Source organism: Ambystoma mexicanum, chromosome 2q, assembly GCF_040938575.1.
Source record: "Ambystoma mexicanum isolate Mex_15411 chromosome 2q, UKY_AmexF1_1, whole genome shotgun sequence".
Taxonomy (NCBI): domain Eukaryota; kingdom Metazoa; phylum Chordata; class Amphibia; order Caudata; family Ambystomatidae; genus Ambystoma; species Ambystoma mexicanum.
In genome coordinates this window covers 649325422-649344729 of record NC_090924.1, presented here as the reverse complement: position 1 = coordinate 649344729, position 19308 = coordinate 649325422, and the positions used below count along the sequence as shown (strand labels likewise).

Below are 19308 nucleotides of genomic sequence, written 5' to 3'. Positions count from 1 at the left end.
ACCTTCTCCATACGGCCAGGGGTCCCCTAGTCTGCAGGTGGAGGGTAGTCAGGTGACATGGACATCCCCCCTACCTGCGGACGGGCCTGGGATGGGGCATCCCTGCTGGTGCATGGTGGTGCAGTCACAGTGTCAGGGACAGTGACATGCACAGGCCCTTCCACGGCGACCTGTGCTGCCTCCTGCCCCTGCCCCTGGACTGCACCACTTGCACCAGCAGGGATGTCCCCACCAGGCCCCATGTGTGGCTCAGTAGCGGCCTCCTCCTCCTCTGTGGAAACCACCAACCTGGATGGCTCCACCCCGTCTTCCACCGTTGCAAGCCCCTGTGGGGGCTCACCCACCCCTTCCGCTGCAGCCGTGGGGGCATCCCAGCCGCTTTGCTCAACAGCGTCGTCTCCACCCTCTTCTTCACTTTGCGCTGTGTAGAGGGAGACATAGAACACAAGTATCAGGGTACTGTACAATGGTCCCCTATACAGGAAGCAATAGCAGATGAGTGGCACTGTCAAAGATCACTTCCATCATGTCCCTCCACAACACATGGGTCAGTGCTGGCAAAACACATGCAGTAACAGGCATGGCGCATGCTATGGACATTAGCAAACATGTCCAAGGGACTCTTGAAACATACAATGTTGTTTTGGAACTCACATGCATCATGGGTCATGCCTATCACATGCACACACTTCACCGTACTTTCATCCATCTGGACTCGTACACCCCAGACACAGTGGATGCAAGGATAACTAGGCTGCATCAGTGATTCTGAACATTGTCACAGACCTGTGTCATGCATCCATGGCATTCACAAGTCACAGACACGCAGGTCAGACATGGACACCATACATGTACATGGCATCAGCACCCATTCCTCACCCCCACCCTGTCCAGGAACAGAGACTGGCATGCTCTCATGTGTTCATTCCGCATAGGGCTCCCCATGTTGCATTTAAACACACACACCAACCGTGTGCTTCACACATTACTGGTCTCACATGCATGATCATGATGTACCTGCACACACACATGCGTACATGGCCTATGTCACACATACAGGCAAGTATCAGACAACCAGCACACTGCAACATGCCCTGTCTCACACAGCAATGCTTGGCCAATTACCGCTCGACTCCAGACGGGGCTGCCTCTCAAGGATCTGGGCATGGAGCGCTGGGCGTACGTGTTCCATGACCCTCATCTGGATGGTACTCATGCTGTCCCGGCCCCCCTCCACGAGGCGCCGGGCCTTCATGAGGGTCCTGGACCTTAAATCCTCCCAGCGCTTCTTGACTTGCTTGATGTTGCGGGTTGCCACCCCCTCCGCATTGATGGCAACCACAAAGTCGTCCCAGATCCTGTCCCGTCCTTCCTTGTCGGCGCGTGATGATCCAAAGAGGGCATCATAATGCCCCAGGACAAGCTCCACCAGGACACCAACTTCCTTCTGACTGAAGCTGGTGGCCCTCTGCCCCTCTGGCTGCGGGTCGCCAGTGGTCTCGGATGGTGTTTGCCCTGACATGGCGACCCCCGAGGCAGGCGTGGGTGGGCAACTGGGTCCTGGGGCTGGGCTGTGGAGCGATGGTATCCCAGTCGGGAGTCTTCTGTTCCAGCAGGGGTGGACACAGCAACTGGACCCCTGCAGATGGCTGATGTGCAGGCACCAAATGGCAGGGCACGGTGGCAGCAGGCAGGCAGGCAGCAGCAGATGGCTCGTGGGAGGCTGCTTGGGGTTCTGGGGGGCAGTAATTCGGCCTTTTGGGCAGGAGCGTGGTCTTCCTTGTGCTTACGCATGGCCAGCTTGATATGGAGTGATTTGGCACGTGAAAATTCGGCACGTCAGCGTGTAATTCGAGGAAAGGCCCTTAGCCCTGGCTGGGCTTGAAGATCCCACGTGGATTTCCATTGCTCTGTACGTGCTTTTCGTGGGGTGCGGTGCGTGTGTTTTGCAGGCGTTGGGGTTCACACGCTATTACTTCACAGCGGGTGGGTGTTGGCTACGCGTTCGTCCACACGCAAGGCAGACGGTGACTGGTACCCTGCTCCCCCAGGCCCGATCGCTTGTAAAACCACCCGCAAGCCCCTGAAATACACGTACCCCGCTCCCCCAGGCCCGATCGGATGTGTAACTTCTTGCGCACCCCTGAAATACACATACCCAGGCCAATCGTGTGTGAAACTTCTCGCGCACCCCTGAAATACACGTACCCAGGCCAATCGCGTGTGAAACTTCTCGCTCACCCCTGAAATACACGTACCCAGGCCAATCGCGTGTGAAACTTCTCACGCACCCTGAAATACACGTACCCAGGCCAATCGCGTGTGAAACTTCTCACGCGCCCTGAAATACACGTACCCAGGCCAATCGCGTGTGAAACCTCTCGCGCACTCCTGAAATACACGTACCCAGGCCCGATCGCGTGTGTAACTTCTCGCGCACCCCTGAAATACACATACCGAGGCCAATCGTGTGTGAAACTTCTCGCGCACCCCTGAAATACATGTACCCAGGCCAATCACGTGTGAAACTTCTCGCCCACCCCTGAAATACACGTACCCAGGCCAATCGCGTGTGAAACTTCTCACGCACCCTGAAAGACACGTACCCAGGACAATCGCGTGTGAAATTTCTCGCACACCCCTGAAATACACGTACCCAGGCCAATCGCGTGTGGAACTTCTCACGCACCCCTGAAATACACGTACCCAGGCCAATCGCGTGTGGAACTTCTCGCGCACCCTGAAATACACGTACCCAGGCCAATCGCGTGTAAAACTTCTCGCGCACCCCTGAAATACACGTACCCAGGCCAATCGCGTGTGAAACTTCTCGCGCACCCCTGCAATACACGTACCCAGGCCAATCGTGTGTGAAACTTCTTGCGCACCCCTGAAATACACGTACCCAGGCCAATCCCGTGTGAAACTTCTCACGCACCCCTGAAATATACGTACCCAGGCCAATCGCGTGTGAAACTTCTCGTGCACCCCTGAAATACATGTACCCAGGCCAATCGCGTGTGAAACTTCTCACGCACCCCTGAAATACACGTACCCAGGCCAATCGCGTGTGAAACGTCTCGCACACCCCTGAAATACACGTACCCAGGCCATTCGTATGTGAAACTTCTCGCACACCCCTGAAATACACGTCCCACGCTCCCCCAGGCCTGATCGCGTGTTAAACTTCCTGCGAGCCCCTGAAATACACGTACCCCGCTCCCCTAGGCCCTATCGCGTGTAAAACTTCCCGTGAACCCACAAAATACACGCACATGCTATTATTCACACAGCAGGGGTCCGTTTTTCTCACGTACCCCTTTGCACGTCGTTTGTCCTAGACGGCCACAGTACGGGACTTTCATCAGAGGTGTCCATACGTGCTTTTTGTTAGCGCACATTTTGGCGCACATTTTTTTCATGCGCAGGGACGCTACCGCCTGCTTTCGTGTGGCGGACGTGTATGGGCCTGGCGCGTCTTTGCCCGTACGTTGGTTTCCCCTATTCGATTCCATGAATACGTGTTGTAGGTGAGCGTGTGGGCGTTCCGCGCACTTGCCTCCTGTACTTCCCCCGTGACGCCCATATTTTCACGAGTTGTTCCCCATTCCGCGTGTCACGCCCCGTGTTCCGTGTTCTGCCTACTTTTGTTATGTGCGCCGCGCTATGTGCGATTTCGATGTGGACGTGGAGCATGCCGTTAGATGACGTGTGCGCTGGCGTGCGCCGCACACTTTTTCAGCGCACATCCAATATTTTTCTCACGCACAGACTTCCGTGAATCAATGTGCGCTGGTTTCCCTGCGATTTTCGCACTTGCACTGCAATTTTCGCTCTTTCACTGCGAATCGCACGTTTTCGCACGCTTGCGCCGGAATTTTCACATTAATTCCATGAATCGGCCTATTGGTGTGCGACCACCTAAATCACTTTTTTAGTAAAAAAAATGGTATATATATATATATATATATATTACATGGACGCAGTAGTTATGGTTTAGTTGGTGTTTCCATAGAAAGAGCATTTTTTGGGTGGCTTATAACTTCGCTCCCTCTGGACGAATCCTCACCAAACTTTGCAAAAAAAGTATATATAGTTTGGAGAGGTTTGGTCCAGGGGGGGCAAAGTTATAGGGGGGGTCCCAAAACTTTTGTTTTTTCCCATAGACATAATGGGAAAAAACTTTGCGCACGCCTACAGCCCAAACTGCTGGACGTATTTACACCAAATTTGCGGCAGGAGCGGGGGCTTGGTCCCGAAAGCGTGCTTTTGCAAATTTGGTGTAAATCCGTCCAGTATTTTTTTTTCAAATGACCAAAATGTGAGGCAAAAAAATTAGTGATATCTCCGGTGCCCTGATTGGTCGAGCGGCTTGCGCGATGTTTGCGGACACCCGACGTGTTCGCTGATTGGATGGCGTGGTGCGTGAAGCGCGTCAGATTTTCTGTGGCGCCCACCATCTTGCATTTGCGGACGACCGCGGACGCGGTGAAACTTGGATTAAAAATTGTATTTAGTGGAGTGTGTTGGTGTGTAAGAGTAATTGGGGAGGGTAGGGGAGTATGAGATAGGTTCAATGTTCTGTTTTTTTTATATGCTAGACACTTTTGTTGTGTTCGATTTGTCTGCGGAATATTCTGAAATGTTCTATATGAACTAAATGGTGGGGTGTTCTGAGGACGGAGTATGTGTCCGTTTTGTTCGCAAGCAAGCTAAAATTGAGCTAAGAACACTCGCGGTGTCCTTAAATGTTCGTACATAAACAAAATGGGGGTGTCCTGAGGACGCTGTCTGTATTGTACTCTGGGAAGTTGAATGTGTTCTAAGAACACTCGCTGTGCCCTGAAATGCTCTGATTACTTACCGCTAATCTTTATTACTCCTAGTCCTACTCTTCCTCATCACAGTACTGACGACCCTCCTCACCCTCCCTGCGGGGAAGGTCCCATGCCCCGACTTGGTAATATGAAACTGAGTGATGTGGATGTGGGGGAGGAGTTATAGGAATTTAAAGAAATAGAAGAAGGTCCTGTGTCGGAGGCAGGGGCCTCATGAAGTAAGTACTGGGACGAGGAAGAGTGGACGTGGCGGTAATGTTTGCAATTAAACAAAATGGGGGTCTTCTGAGAACGCTGTTCGTATTGTTCGTTGTCAGGTTGAAAGTGTTCTAAGAACCCTCCTTATGCCCATTGACATTACAATTTCCTATGGCCCTTACCCGACTTTTTGTCCACTAAACAAACGATAAATCAGGCTGCTGTGCGTCGACATTATGTGATAATCCTATCACTTGCCCCATCGACCTGGCTGCCCTGCTTTTGCGAACTAAATCATATCTCCCGCCCCTAAGCCTGACATTATCAAAGCATTCATATTCCCCGTCTCTCTCCGTGACGGTACAGGGTGCGTAGCCAAAGCACCCAGTCGTCTCCAGTCCTACCCGACTTTACACAGAACCCGGAAAACAACACAGATCATCTCACAACACAGCGCACAACAATTCGGAATATGAAACTGTGATTTAAAAACAAACAGCAAGATTGTACATTTCATAAAGTACTTTTATTTGACATCAAATGTTTAGAGGATATTCAGCGATTTGCATTTGTCTTTGCTGTCGATCCGCAAAAGTTCATCTTGAGTCACGTGCTGTTCCTTTGCGGTTTCTACGCGACTTTACACAGAACCCGGAAAACAACACAGATCATCTCACAACACAGCCCGCCACAATTCGGAATATGAAACTGTGATTTAAAAGCAAACAGCAAGATTGTACATTTCGTAAAGTACTTTTATTTGACATCAAATGTTTAGAGAATATTCAGCGATTTGCATTTGTCTTTGCTGTCGATCCGCAAAAGTTCATCTGGAGTCACGCGCTGTTCCTTTGCGGTACACAGGGTGTTGGTTTATGATAAAAGAATCACTATGGTGGCACTGATAATCGGAAGGCTGTTCCAACAACGAGGCATTAGACCACCATAATGGTTGGTATGTTGCTTCTAGCCGCTAGTACCGCGTAAGGGCATATTGGTACTTGGCGATTGTCCCATAAAATGGTGAGGGTCATGAAGTTGTTTAGAAGTAGCTGCACCTGGGATTTAAAAAATCCATCGGCCTTGGTGTTAAAATCGTGGCATTCACAGTACGGGAAGACATACCTGTTTTAAAAAACATAAATTAGTCTCACCAGCCGATCTTCATTAAAAATATTCATTTTATTTATTAGGGCGTGAAACAATTTGCTAGCGAGGATAGTGCAACGGAGTATGTTAACTTATTCCCATTAACCCACCCTCTGTCCTCTGCCTTTTTCAGAGCCCTCTAAGCGACAGGGGACCAATTCGGCGGTGATAGTGCGCGGTAGAAAACACTATGCCACATTGAAGGAACAAGTACAACTTAACCGGGCTTTAACGCCACGCTATTGTTATTATATTCCGGTATAAAATTATCTAAAGGGTTACTTACATTATATTGGCATTTTCCATTGTCTAAGCGTTGTGCAGTCCCAAAATACGACTCCGTATGTGCCAACAATCTTTCTCATAGTGATATAATATATAAAAGTGGTTTCGTTTCAGAAATGTCATCCTTATCGTGTCCTACGTTTTTGCAACACTCCTTCAAAAGAAGTCTTTTAGCACGATCCCTGTCTGTCAAGGTCAAAAAACAATAGAACCTTATAGTGCGAGTCGTGGGCCTCTCCGGCACGCGAGCAAAAAATGGAAGCAGCTGACCTTCACTGTAAACGACCATAAATTCTTAGTTTGCAACATTCTGTGTACAGCCATCTCTGAGAAATTGCTTTGTACACTCCATCTTTGTATATTGTTTGCATGCTAATAAAAAAAAACTTTGTTAAAGGGACGTTATGGTTCCAAGTAAAACCAAAAAGACCCTGAAATTCGCCAGTTATGGTAAGCTAAGCAACCATAACTCGCGCCACCACCGTGCACTGCTAAGACTAACACCCAGGACATCAAAGATGACATCACAAATGTCATTGATGACATCACTGATGACATCACATGTGTATGTACTTTTCATGAAATATGTGTACAAGGGATTCTTATTATAATGTTGCAAAAAAGTGTCAAGGATCATTGCAATAAATATACCCTAATTAGTGCTTTAAACGATGCATTGATATAAATAGCATTCTATTATGGGGTTCTATCTAGTATACTAAGCTACTAATGCAGAAACATAGCATTGTGTGCAGCGTACAAGATGAAGGTATAATATTCGTAATGTTAATATGTTGAATAATGAAATGATAATTGTTTTCTTAATAGATTTTTGTGTACTGTGAAATATGTAATAAGTAGCTAATAAAACCCATGTATTACATAATTGCATTACTATAGAGAAAACAGAAAGAGACAAGAACACATACCAATATACATATACATAGGGTAAATAGCAGCTTTGAAACAGAGAAATCATCATTTATTTGCTTGAAAATAATGCTGTCTTTAAAGCTTGTGTCTCCCCCTATGTATATGTTTCATATGATGTGACTGGACTCTAAGGGAATTACTATAAGAACCTACTTGTAGGATACGTCTACAAATAAAATACAATTTTTAGTTTCTAACTGTTACTGAAGAAAGCCATGTGGCCTAGATATGTCAGCAAAAGAAAAAAGAGTGAGCAAGAAGAACACTTGCGGTGTCCTGAAATGTTCAAACATAAAGAAAATGGGGGTGTTCTGAGGACGTTGTCCGTATTGTTCGCTGGCAAGTTGCATGTGTTATAAGAACACTCGCGGTGTCCTGAAATGTTTGAAAATAAACAAAGTGGGGGTGTTCTGAGGACGTTCTCCGTATTGTGTGACTGCTTAGCTGCATGCAATGAGGGAATGGCATAGAGAGTGAAGTGAAAATGGTATGGAATTCAGTAAAGAAACTTTGTTAAAGGGACGTTATGGTTAAGTTTCGCTAGCAAAAACCTATGAAATTCAGTGAAAAAACTTTGTTAAAGGGACGTTATGGTTCAAAGTAAAACCGAAAAATCCCTGAAATTCGGCAGTTATGGTAAGATAAGCAACCATAACTCGCGCCACCGTGCACTGCTAATACTAACACCCAGGACATCAAAGATGACATCACAAATGTCATTGATGACATCACTGATGACATCACATGTCTGGCTCTCCCTTTTTTCCCTTTACTGACATATCTAGGCCACATAGTTTTCTTCAGTAACAGTCAGGAAGTAAAAATTGAAAAGGTACTATATTTGTAGACTTAAGGTCAAGTCACATCATATGAAACATATACATAGCGGAAGACACAGGCTTGAAAGAGAGCAATCCTTTCTATGCATGAAGATAATCATTAGGGTTATCAGCACTTTCTCATAGTTTTATTTTTATTACTCTACCTTCCCTGTATATGCTCATATTTGTATACATTATACTCACTCTCCTTTACTTTGGGTGCAGTCACATCATGTGATACACATACATATGGTAAGTAGCAGCTTTGAAACAGAGCAATAGTTTCTCTGAATAAAGACAATCAGTTAGGTTATGAACTCTTTCTGCTACTACTTCTGCTTTTTTTGTTTACTTCACTGTCCCTGTATATAGTCATATTTGTATGTGCTGTTGTCTCTTTGTGTTTTGTCTGTAATAATTATGTATTAAGTGGGTTTTATTATCTACTTATTACATGTTTCACAGTACGCAAAACTCTAATAAGAAAGCAGTTATCATTTCACTATTCAACATGGCAAGATTATGAATATGGCACAATATGTTTCTGTAGCATAGTATACTGGATAGAACTTCATAATAGAATGCTATTTATATCAATGCATTGCTTAATGTACTAATTAGCTCATGATATTTATCCCAATGATCCTTGACAGTTTTTGGTCAGCATTATAAGAATCCCTTGTACCGAGTTTTCATGAAAAGTAAATGCACATGTGATGTGATCAGTGATGTCATCAATGACATTTGTGATGCCATCTTTGATGTCCTGGGTGTTAGTGTTAGCAGTGCACAGTGGCGCGAGTTATGGTTGCTTATCTTACCATAACTGCCGAATTTCAGGGGTTTTCCGGTTTTACTTGGAACCATAACGTCCCTTTAACAAAGTTTTTTTACTGAATTTCATAGGTTTTTAGTACCGCAACTTAACAAAAATATCTCTGACTTTATGTACATGTAACATGGAACATACTGAATCCCCTCTACTGAATTTGATGTCCACGAACTCTTCTAATGTCCGCGGACATATGCGGACAACAGCAACACTACCCAAAAAGTCTGGGGGTATGTTAAATTGTTATATCATAACATATGAACATTGTACAAATTCACAAACCAGCACACATACACATTATATATAGTAATAAATAAGAAGTGTAACCCATATATATATAACACATTAAGCATTCATTTAAATACAATATGTTCTAAAATGGAATAAACCAACATAAGAAAGATAGGCTTCCAACATGATTACCTCACAGAAACTCCACAACTAAGAGCAACAGCATATCTGCAGATCAGTAAGAACACACCTTACCAGAAGCTAATAAGTGTACTGCATTTTACTCATATATTTCTAAACTTTCTGTATTAGATACAAAAAAAGTGATATTATTTTTTTTTTCTCACAGAAATGTCTAGTACTCTGGAGTGGCTAGAGGAGCATTTCCCACGCGAGGAAATGTCTGAAAATAGTGAACCTAATGGTAGACACGTTACTATACAAATTATATAAACCAATTAATAAATATTATTTTATATATGTTTAACATATACATTTTATTTTGTACAGACCATACAAACATTGAAAATAGTAAACAAAAGAAATATTGTATAAGACTCTCCAGCACATGGAAGAAAAAATGGACCTACTCATGGCAAATTTCAACAATTTAAAAAACTTTGTGGAGGATCACTTGAAACAAAAAACTAGATACAATTGTCCCACATGTACCTGTCCCCCTTGACCATATCCCAGTGAATTATCCCCAAACCCTCTCCATGAACCAAAATGTTTTGATGAGACTTCCATCCCTTCTTCACCTCATATGAATCCTATTGAAACCCCCAATTCTAATGTGTTTGTCTCAGTTTCTGCTTCACCTTCTCTGTCATAAATTTAACATCGATATATAAAAGTAAAATTATTATATTGTGTCCTAATTCATTTCTTGTTTTTTTTTTTAAAAAGCAGTTCAGATGTCCGCAGTCAGCGCGGGTGTCCGGAATGTCTATGAAGAAACGACAATGGAGGTGTCCTAAGAACACTATACCTGTCCGTATTGTTCGCTAGCAAGTTGAAACTGTCCTAAGAACACACGAGATGTCCGGGATATCCGCAATTAACCAAACTGGAGATGTTCTAAGAACATTATGCTTGTCTGTAATGTTCGCAAACAAGTCGCAAATCTGTTCTAAGAACACATTCGGTGTCCGAGATGTCCGTAATTAAAGTAACACACGCTGTGTCCTGAAAAGTTCTTAAATAAACAAAATGGGGGTGTCCTGAGGACTCTAAACCTGTCCGTGCTGTTCGTAGGCAGATTGAAACTGTTCTAAGAACACATCAAGTGTTCCGGAATGTTCGTAAATAAACAAAATGGGGGTGTTCTGAGGACGCTGTTTGTATTGTTCGCAGGCGAGTTGAAACTGTTCTAAGAACACAGGCAATATCCTGAAATGTTCGTAAATAAACAAAATGGGGGTGTCCTGGGGACACTGTCCGTATTGTGCGCAGGCGAGTTGAAACTGTTCTAAGAACACAAGCAATATCCTGAAATGTTCGTAAATAAACAAAATGGGGGTGTCCTGAGGACGCTGTCCGTATTGTTCGCAAGCGAGTTGGAAGTATTCTAAGAACACACACGGTGATCTGACAAGTTCGTAAATAAACAAAATGGGGTGTCCTGAGGACACTATGCCTATCCGTATTGTTCGCAAGCGGATTGAAACTGTTCTAAGAACAAACGCCTGTTCGTAACTGTTCGTTTCGCTTGTGTCGCCCTTTCAATTAGTTTCAGGACCCGAACAGTGTCCGTAGGACACCAACGCGCATATGCAAAACAGTTCACGTGCATTTGGTGTCCTGCGGACACCGATTTCCTTCGCAGACATGTCCTCATTGTGTTTCTGGCTACCTTACAGAACACAGAGCATTTTGATGCCAACTTTCCAGATTTTCATCTGAAACCTGATGGCTTCCATGGCTGCACTACTGCCACCTGGTGCTGCACCACCCCTACCCCCTCCACCACCCCCACCTCCACAAGGGCCTGAAGAGGGGAACAGCAGTGAGGATGCAGAGGAGGATGAAGAGGATGACGAGAATGAGGTAGTGGAAGTCCCTACTACCAGCACTCGCCGTGAGTCTTGGGTGTGGCGGTTATTTACCATTCATGGTAACGTACCTAAGGCATGTGCGAACCAAGTCACGTGCAACCAGTGCAAAATGGTACTGAGTCGCGGGAGGCCTGGTTCGTACATCTTTGGTACGCCTACTATGAAGGAAGACCTAAAGTCGTTCCACGCAGGGGCCGTTCGCAAGGTTGTACCTTGCGAGGAGCGTAGTAGGTTGACTTCCTCTACTACATCCTCTGTTTCCGATCCTGTCACCACAAGGAACACTCGTGTAGGAGAGCGTATTCCTCCAGCTGCCTCACAGGCCATTCACAATGCTGATCACCCTTACCTTTCGAGGGTCACAGTTGTGTGTATGTACTGTTACGCAGTGCTCTGCAGGGGGGAGAGACTTCGAAGTGCTTTTGAGACTGTGGTCTCAGAGCACAAGAAGACCTGCTCACTACCTAAGTAAGGCCCACTCTACATCTTCCTCTCTCCACCCGCCCTTTCTTATCCCCGTGGTTGGTGTCCCAACCACTTACCCTCCTTTCCCCTCCTCTCCTAGTGTGTCGTGTGTAAAAAAACAAAACAAAAATATATTAAAAAAATAAATATAAAAAAGGCTCTTTTCAGATCCGCCTTTCACAGTTTAAAAATAGAAGTGAAAATACATGAAGCAGGGCCTTGTGTATTTTATAGAAGTCCATGGACAGTCTGCGAACATCTAAAATTTTGGGGTGCTGCCCTATCATAACCATTGCAGTTTGTCTGGGAGGAAGTGGTGGCTCTGAAAAGAGCCTTTTGGTGGTGTTTGTTTGTGTTCACCTACTACAAAAGGGATGCTGTAATTCCAAAAAATGTTGCAATGCATTTTGTACATGTCTCAGAAAAATCTGATTGCCAGCATAAGTAAGATGGACTCCATTTCTGCAAAAAATGTATGTGCTACGAAACATAATATTTGCATTGTGAAAAGAGGACATGCCAACATCTCTTAGAAAAGCACAAACAGCCTTATTGACATTGCGCCTTGATTTCTCCATTTGTGGACCAAATGAAGAAGAACGCAGCCACATTTGTCTCTGCACAATCCGTGAAAAAAATACTTGAGAATTTGGAAATATGTCCATGACCTTCCCAAGTCCTTCTTTCATTGCAAATTGCAAAGAAATTCCAGACACATGTCCTAAACTGTTCCCTCCACAATGAATTACAATTATGTCTGGATGATGCTCTGTCTCCAAAGTAGCACAGAGAGGTAGCAAGTCCAACCACTTCATTCCACATACTCCATGCCAGTGCACTTCCACATGTGGGAATCCAAGATCTACAGCTACTCCACAGCATTCTGCATGCACCTTCAACCAATGTATCCACGAGTCTCCCAAAATCCAAACAATCTGTTTTCTGAAACACACACCCATAGCTATCTGTTCTTCTCTCAGGAAAAAGACTATCAGACAAACTCTCTCCTGCACAACACACTCACTAAACTTTACTAACCAATCCCTTGCTCTGCTCATTCTCATTTGCATGCCTCCCCACCCCAAAATCCCCGGATGTAACACGCGATGTCCGCAGACTATCGCCATGTCCGCGGACATATCGTAACATGGACAGTCCTTCTACCATTTCCATTTCACTTTCTGTGCCATTCCCTCATTGGATATAGCTAAGCAGTCACACAACCATCCACCAATCACATTCAAAACCTTTACATCTAACTGCATCATCATAGATCAGCACTTCAAATGTACTGTTAATCACTTTGAGTACAAGTGGCATATCATTAGAAAGCACCTTCTACAAGAAATATTGTACTTGCAGCTGCATGCATATCCATGTGCATGAACACAAACTACAGGTTTGCATATTTTCTGTATAGTACATGTGCAATTCGTATACATTCATATAAACAGATTAACTGACTTTTAGCTTGTATAACCTATAGCTTGTATAAGCGGTCATCAATAGCAGACAGTAGCTGCATAAATGCAACACTGTCCACTTGCTTCACGCTCAGAAGAGAACACTTCAACTCTTCCTCGTGGTTAGCGAAGACCAGACACTTTCGAACACATTTCCTCAGTTAAGAACTATAGAAATGATCCCTGAAAAATGACTTACTGTGATTTTTCCCATCTCCTATAATCAACTGTCACTTCCAAACCTATCTGCTATTTAATTTCATTTTACACACACATTTGCAAAGCATGTTGAACTAACATATTTAAAGTAAAATATAAAGAGTTCATTCACATAGTCAAACAAAATTGCATGCACACACTATGTTCAAATATCAAACAACAATACTTGTACAAAAACATAAAAATCAATGTCTAAATTAACATCGGTGCTATATACAAACAACATTCCTAATTTGTTTCCTTTACAATTGCAGTGAAGACCACTCTCCTGAAAAGCAGCAGCAGAATTTGAAGTACAAACAACAACTAAGAAGAAAACAAAAAAAGTAAGTTAAATATCACCATAATATTTGTACTATTATTCAAACATACTGTAAGGTTAATTCATGCTATTTCTGCGCCTAATAACAGAGATTGTGCACCATTCTGTCCATAAACACCCATGTGTTAAAGAGAGATTTACAGGCAAAATGGCGCACAAATTCCCATTTTTCGGCGCACAAATGAGACAACTCAGCCCCTAGAATTTTGATATTATGGAACAAACAACTGTTTTAATTGTATACCATTAGATTTACTATTTGTACTTCTCCACACCACTAGCTTACTTTCTACTGTCATCTGAACCCCAGTTTAGTAGCACATAAATTCAAGAATACCCATCCCAAATAGTTGTAGTTGCCCAATGCACAATCACACACCATCACATACATCTTTATCATCATACTCAGACACTCATGCACACATCACACATACATTGCAGAACACCCCAGCCCATACCTTCTTTATTTTTTTCAACAGACCCTAAAGAATACATACCAAAAGTCAAGTCCGTAGAAAGCAACACAGAAATAGAGCAAATGAAAATAGAAGTGTCCAAAATAAGCATCCATCTCTAGCAGAATTTGGAAAAAAAGTTCAAACAAAACAGCTAATACAGTCATTTAGCAAAACAAAACAAGCTTCAAGTACAGAAACGTTGCCTCCTCTATCAAAATGTAAAACGAAACAGAAAACAACAAGAATTCAACTACTGATAAAACTGCGGCTATAAATCTTATAAATCTTGATATAGTGCCAAGTAAGCATACCAAAAAAAGTATTTTAGCAAAAATGCTCCACCACAGAGTCCTTCAAAATCTTATAAAAACAGGAGAGAAATCAGGCACAACCCTTAAAACCTACCGTAGGAATTTAATCTTAGAAGCTTTGATGGACAGTGCAATCCTTCTCAAAAGAAAGTTATTTATTTTAGTGTTAAACAAAATGAAACCACTAACATGACTAAATTACAAACAAGACTTCTCAATAAACGAAATGTCAACGGAAATAACTTCTTAAATATCTGTGGAGGTGAGTGGAGTCACACTACAAGCACAGAACCATATTTTAATGAAGAAGCATACAAACAAAAGCAAACAAATACAATTGCCATACATAGCAGTGGATGAGGTTATGAAAAAGTTAATAATACCATAATGGAACAAGAAATCTCCATTCAACTGCATCAGAATGTCTAGTATACAAATGGCCATGCACGTCAATGTGTAACATACCCAAAACATCTTTCAAGTCTTTACGCCAATTCCTCTATCAGTATGTGAAAGGCAAAGACAAAATCAAAATGAAACTACTGCAAAATATGGATACCTGTCCAGTGCGCAAGTGCACAGGACTACAAGGACATTCATTGGCCGGCTTTTCAGGACCTACTTGCAAAACCACCTTCCATCATGTCAAAATGATATCAACACATCATTCAAGTATAAGAAATCTAGTCTATAAACTGTACTATGCTAAAAGTCCTGCTTTAGCACTAGCCAATTTAAATAACATTCTTCTACATGGTACAGCAAAAGACCTACTTGAAGAAATCGAATATATCCAGAAAAAATATTTTGGAAGTGAAAGCCACTTACAGAATGAAATAGCTTTAAAACAAATTCGCAAAAATTCTATGCATGGCAACCTTCTACTACACACATACAAAAAAAGAAATACTGAAATTTAAAAGTACATCTGCTGAAGTACCAAACCATGTGTGTGTATGTTGCTGCAGAACCTTTTATAAAAGTAACACAAAAACTGTAGACCTAACATGCAAAATAGAAGACAATGAAGATTCTAAATGGTTTGAATTAGCTCTCTACCTTATAGCAGAAAACAAATACGAAATAACTGACCCCTTAATACTTTGCAGTTACTGCACTACAAAACTTGACAACAACCATTCGTGGAAAAGTAGTGTATTTACCATTAGATCTAAAACAAAATGTGTACACTCTGGGAATGCAACGTCCAATGGAGCAATCTTTAATTATCTTAGTAAATGGTGTACCTACAAAAGACAAGAAAAAATGGCACCAACTGGTAAATTTACATAAAGTTAGACAAGCCTTGCAAAATCTAAAAGACAATAATGAATACTACAAAGAAATTAATATTGAAGAAACCTTGAAAGAAACCACTGAAATAATTCATGAGTCACCAGAAGCTGGTCAATTTGAGTTTCTAAATCCTGCTACAGTATCCAATACTTTAGACCATTATACAATTCATCCATTGCACTCTAATGACACTGTAGAAGATGCACTAGAAACATACCAAATGCGTCAAACAAAAGGATCACCAATCAGCATATGGGAAAAAAGTATAGAAGCACAAGCTTTTCCTCTACTCTTTCCTACTGGCAAAGGAGGAAGGTACGATGATAGACCTATTCAAATATCAGCATCAGAATGCCGCTGATTACGGATGTATTCTGAAGATCCCAGATTTAGACAAAATGTGGAATACATACTCTTTGAAAGTGAACTAGCAACTTTATGTTACGGAGTTGCACACACATTAAAATCAGGATCCCACTTTCAAAATATATCAGCTACACAATTATTACAAAAAGTGCAACAAAAACATGAGGTTTTACAATCAAATATTACAAATCTATTAGCAAATATGCGTGGTACTAAAGAGTACTGGTTTCGATGTCATGGAGATGTACGTTGTATGATCAGAAACCTTGGCCCACCCACTTGGTTTGTTACATTAAGTTGTGCAGAATATGCATGGCAAGATTTACATGATTTCCTACGCATATCAAACAAAAACAAAACAAACATAGATATACTAAGACCTGGAGAACTTTGTTCTCTAGATCCTGTTAATGTTTCAAGATATTTTCACCATCGCTTCATTGCTATGCTACACTTTATTTGTAATAAAACTGTTCCTCCCCTTGAAGAAGTGCAACACTTCTTTTGAAGAAAAGAATACCAAGCCAGAGGAGCACCACATGTCCACATGCTTTTATGGATTAAAGATGTTCCTAAATTTGGTCAAGACATTGATGCCACTGCTTTACAGTTTATTGAAAAATATGTCACTTGTGAAATTCCATCAGAAGCCACAAATAGTGATCTTCATGCACACATTTTACAATTTCAAAGACACAAATGTGGCAAATATTGTCGTCGCAAATACAAAAACAAAGGGAAATACTACACCATATACCGCTTTGGTTTCCCTAGACCGGTTACAAATGCAGGTCAAGTGAACAACCTCATGTCTTCAGTTAGACATAGTGTTAAAGGTAAGTCACCTAAAAATACATATTACATAAAAAGAACAGAAGAAGAAAAATATATCAATGATTACAATGCAATCATTGCCCACTTATGGAATGCAAACATAAAAGTGCAGTACATTGCAGACAATTCCACTGCAGTTGCACGATATGTTACAGCATACTTAACCAAAGCAGAAAAAACAGAGCTCCAAGACCTCTGGAATTACCTGTCATCAAATAAAACAGTGTCTCAGAAATTATGCAGCTTGGGCATAAAAATGCTCTCCCATAGAGAATGTGGATCCTACGAAGCAGCAGATAGTTTAACTGGTACTGCATTGTATGGTAAATCTGAAAATATAGTATGGCTAAGTCTTGGTCCTGTTAAATCTAGAAAAAGAGTTCTAAAATCATACGAAGATATAGAAACAATAGCTAAACATGATCCCAACAGCCAAGATATTTTAAAAACCAATTTATTGGACATATACTACCCAAACAGAAGTAATACTTTGGAAACCATGGGCCTCATTACGAGTCTGGCGGTAACCGTGGCGGTGAAACTGCTTGGTTACCGCCGGACTCGTATTACCATTCCACCTCCGTGACTCCCGGAAATACCAGGGCATTACGACCCTGGTGTCCTGGGAATCCCGGAGGCAGAATGGTGTAAATCCCCATTCCCATTGAGTTCTATAGGACTCAATGGGAATGGGGAAGTGGAAACACCGGCACCATCTCGTGATGGTGCTGGTGTTTCCACATCCGCCTGCAGCCGGGAGGTGTTCAACCTGCCAGGTCAGACCTGGCGGGACGATCACCTCCCGCCTGCAGGACTCGGGATTGGGCGGTCCGGAATTAACAGTGGCGGCGGCTTTACCACCACTGTTAATTCTGGACTGCCCGACCTTTAATGAGGCCCCATGTGTCTATACCACATAGCCCAAAACTTCACATACAAAAATAATATAAAACCTGATGAAACAAAAAAGGTAAATACAGAGTGACAAACTGTGAAGGCAGCTTAGTAAAACTCACCAAACCAAATTTAATTAATCATATCAAATTGTCATTAAAGACTTGTCAACATAAAGAACTATATTACATGTCCCTGCTACAACTCTTTAAACCATGGAGAAAAGAAGAAGAAATACTAGATAACTATGACTCATATGAAGACGCTTTCAAAGCAAATGAAAGCACTATAACTGATGTAAATTTTACACAGTACAAAACAATGTTGCACAATGAACAGCAACACGAAGAAGAACTCCAGGCTCAACTAGATAAGGACACTCCTGACAGTAGTCAACCTTCTGTAACAGGAAGCCAAGAACCTCTGGGAGAACCACTAATAACAAATGAGGCAGAACTAGCTATGACAGAAGTAGAAAACACCATGTGTCAATATGAAGATAAAGAAGACTTAACTATACTACAATCAAAACTAAACAATGAGCAATGTAGCTTTTTCAAGAAGTAACAAAAGAAATTGCACATGGTGTACAACATGAAACCAAAGAGTGCACCTGCCAAGATTACAAACCTATACTACTGTACGTCAGTGGTGAAGCTGGTTCTGGCAAAACATTCCTAATCAAAATCATCAGTAAGTTCCTTCAACAATTGACAAACAACAATCTGTCAGCTGTTGTCACTGCCCCCACAGGTTTAGCTGCCTACAACATAGGCGGTGTCACTTTACACCGATTACTACTCCTGCCAGTAGAACACCAAAACAAATTAGACTATTACAAACTTTCTTCAGAAGCTGCAATGGAACTACGCAGAGTATTAAAACAAATGAAAATGTTACTAATAGATGAAGTGAGCATGGTGTCCAACCTAATGTTGGCTTTGATTCACCTCAGATTGCAAGAAGTACTCAAAACAAACTACGAAGAGCACTTTGCAGGAAAACACATTATTGTTTTCGGAGATCTTCTTCAATGGACACCAGTAAAAGGTGAGCCTATTTTTAAAACATTAGGACACAAACTCTGCCGTAAAACTGTTGGCAGCATTGGAAATGTCAACCTTTGGAAACATTTCCAATACAGAGAATTAACAGAAAACATGCGGCAATCTGCAGATCTCACTTATGCCAACATCTTTAAAAGTATTAGAATTGGTATACTATCTAAAGAAGCACAAGCAATATTGAAAACCTGGCACATTTATGCACTTTATGGCGATAATTCATGTGCTACAGATGTTATGGAACAATTAGCCCATAAAAATGTCAATTGTAT

General features: G+C 42.4%; 1 long non-coding RNA gene and 1 pseudogene across 3 annotated transcripts in view; one reads left to right on the top strand and one right to left on the bottom strand.

Moving 5' to 3' along the window:
* The window catches only part of LOC138569657 (uncharacterized), a 1296145-nt gene that overhangs the window by 225360 nt on the left and 1051477 nt on the right, over positions 1–19308 (top strand). The gene's annotated exons all lie outside the window — the stretch shown is intronic.
* Positions 13272–13473, bottom strand: LOC138570464 (small nucleolar RNA U3; annotated as a pseudogene).